Source organism: Schistocerca gregaria, chromosome 1, assembly GCF_023897955.1.
Source record: "Schistocerca gregaria isolate iqSchGreg1 chromosome 1, iqSchGreg1.2, whole genome shotgun sequence".
NCBI classification, from domain to species: Eukaryota; Metazoa; Arthropoda; class Insecta; order Orthoptera; family Acrididae; genus Schistocerca; species Schistocerca gregaria.
Window position 1 is genome coordinate 921,001,746 of NC_064920.1, and position 3,531 is coordinate 921,005,276.

A 3,531-nucleotide genomic window follows, 5' to 3' on the forward strand; every position below is an offset into this window, starting at 1 on the left:
CTCCTACACTGGCCGTACACCTCTGGTGATTGTCGGGGGGACACTGAATAGTGCACGGTAAATCCAAACCGTCACCGAACCCATCGATCTACCATTCCTAGACCGGCAAGGGAACTTGCTGTTCCAACAGGACAATGCACGTCCGCATGTATCCCGTGCCACCCAACGTGCTCTAGAAGGTGTTAGTCAACTACCCTGGCCAGCAAGATCTCCGGATGTGTCCCCCATTGAGCATGTTTGGGACTGGATGAAGCGTCGTCTCACGCGGTCTGCACGTCCAGCACGAACGCTGGTCCAACTGAGGTGCCAGGTGGAAATGGCATGGTAAGCCGTTCCACAGGACTACATCCAGCATCTCTGCGCTCGTCTCCATGGGAGAATAGCAGCCTGCATTGCTGCGAAAGGTGGATATACAATGTACTAGTGCCGACATTGTGCATGCTCTGTTGCCTGTGTCTATGTGCCTGTGGTTCTGTCAGTGTGATCATGTGATGTATCTGACCCCAGGAATGTGTCAATAAAGTTTCCCCTTCCTGCGACAATGAATTCACGGTGTTCTTATTTCAATTTCCAGGAGTGTATGTGCGACCATCGCAAACAGCAAACTTTCTATAAGTTCAGGCCAATGTTCAGAACAACAGAAAGCTTGCCAGGTGGTCAATCCATTTCGTAAATTCAATGTATATTAGGACTAAGAATTTGTTCACTGTACTGTACCACGAGCATCAATACATATCTGTGCTGAGAAACAGAAGCAATCAAGCAAAATCATTCCCAGTGAAAAACGACAGTATGAGAAACGGCGACTGGCGGAGATCGAATCGGACTTCATGAAGGACTATACTAGAAACTTCTACAGAACGTTCAGAGAAAATATGACTGGATATCAACCACCCAATTACGTGTGCTTCAGAAGACCAGATGGAACCCTAGAAGCCAATACCAAGAACAATTGTCATATTCTGGCAAAGTACTTTGAAAAATAGCTCAACACGAACCCCCCTATCGAAGAAATGATGACAGAAACGAGCACGTACAATCCAGATAGTGAACCTCCAACTCTAGAAGAAGATAGAGAAGTAATCAAGTCACTCAAGAATCGTAGAGCATCAGGGGAAGACGTCATCATCGCGGTAATATGGAAGTTTCAAGACCCAGCACTCACCAAAGACATCCACAGGAACTTGGAAAATATCTGGAACACCATGAAAATTCCTAACGACTGGAAAACTGCCCTGATACACCCACTACACAAAAAAGGTGACAAGACTGACCAGAACCACTACAGAGGAATATCCCTACTACCTGTCACATACAAGATCCTCTCTAAAGCTTTACTGAAAAGACTAGAATGCCTGCCCGACCACTTGATTGGGGAATACCAAGCAGGCTTCCATAAAGGGCTGTCTTGTGCGGAACAAATTTGAACCTGAAAATGATTTTACAACACAAGCAGAACTTGACCATTACCTTTGTCGACTTTAAAAAGGCGTAAGACTCCATCGACCGGGAAAATCTCTTCAAAATTCTAGCAGAATACAAAGTAGACAACAAAACACGGGCTATCAAGCCTGACTTTTGCAGACGATTTGGCGATTGTCACGAAAGGTATAAAGGAAACAGAAGACTCTATTGAAAAACTACCCGAAATCGCTTCCAAAACTGGACTACAGATCTCCTACGAAAAGACACAGTTTACGAGCACAAATAAACGCTCATCTCTGAACACAAAGTATGCCACGATTTACAAAACGTCAAACTTCAAATACCTCGGTGAAACACTTCAAATGACTGGACATAACAGCGACTCAAACGAAGAAAGAAAGACTAAACTGGACAAGGCATACAAAGTTGTGTGGAATCATTACAACAAGAAGTGTATCTCACAAAAAGCCAAATTACGCCACTACGACACGGTGGTGCTGCCCGAGGCACTATATGCAGCAGAAACCACACTAATCCTAGGGCATACACGTATCAGACAACTAGAAAAAGTAGAACGGAAAATACTTACGAAAAAAATTGATGCAACTAACAACAATGGAAAATGGATCAAGAAACCTACAGAGGAACTATACAAACATACGGTGACAATCACAGAAAAGATTAGAAAACGCAGACTACAATTCTATGGACACCTATACAGAATACCAGCACACAGGCTGACCAAACAGATCTTTGACTGGGTAACAACCAGAAACAATACATGTGTGTCAGAGGTAAAAATCGACCTGAAACAACTCAACATAACAGCAGCCACAATAAACGACAGAATAAAATTCAGAGTAATCATTAAAAACTAAACTACATGAGATACAATGTGACAAACGAACAGGCGAAATTGGATCGAAGAACGCTTGCAAGATCACAGCCGGAAGATGAATGAAATATCGGCCACCAAAAAGGCAATCAAGATGAAGCCAAAGACACAAAGCCGACCAGAAGCATGGAAAGAGGACCGGAAACAGAAACACAGCGAGTGGACGTTTGGGCAGCAAGGAAGGCAGCAAAAGGAACTGGACATGTAGGTTAGTCCAAATACGCTCTTTAAGAGCGAAACACCAATACTAAAAATAATAATAATGGTGTTACAAAAAGGTACTGCCGAACTTTCAGGATACATTCCTCACTCACAAAGAAAGAAAATATGGTATGTGGACATGTGTCCGGAAACGCTTACTTTCCATGTTAGAGCTCATTTTATTACTTCAAATCACATTAATCATGGAATGGAAACAAACAGCAACAGAACGTACCAGCGTGACTTCAGACACTTTGTTATAGGAAATGTTAAAAATGTCCCCCCTTAGCGAGTATACCTGCATCCACCCTCCGTCGCATGGAATCCCTGATGCGGTGATGCAGCCCTGGAGAATGGCGTATTGTATCACAGCCGTTCACAATACGAGCACAAAGAGTCTCTACACTTAGTACCGGAGTTGCGTAGACAAGAGCTTTCAAATGCCCCCATAAATGAAAGTCAAGAGGGTTGAGGTCAGGAAAGCGTGGAGGCAACGGAATTGGTCCGCCTCTACCAATCCATCGGTCACCGATTCTGTTGTTGAGAAGCGTACAAACACTATGAATGAAATGTACAGGAGCTCCATCGTGCATGAACCACATGTTGTGTCGTACTTGTAAAGGCACATGTTCTGGCAGCACAGGCAGAGTACCCCGTATGAAATCATGATAACGTGCTCCACTGAGCGTAGTTGGAAGTACATGGGGCCCAATCAAGACATCACCAACAACGCCTGCCCAAACGTTCACAGAAAATCTGTGTTGATGACGTGATTGCACAACTGCGTGCGGATTCTCGTCAGCTCACACATGTTGATTGTGAAAATTTACAATTTTATCACGTTGGAATGAAGCCTCATCCGTAAAGAGAACATTTACACTGAAATGAGGATTGACACATTGTTGGATGGACCATTCGCAGAAGTGTACCCGTGGAGGCCAATCAGCTGCTGATAGTGCCTGCACACGCTGTACATGGTACGGAAACAACTGGTTCTCCCGTAGCACACT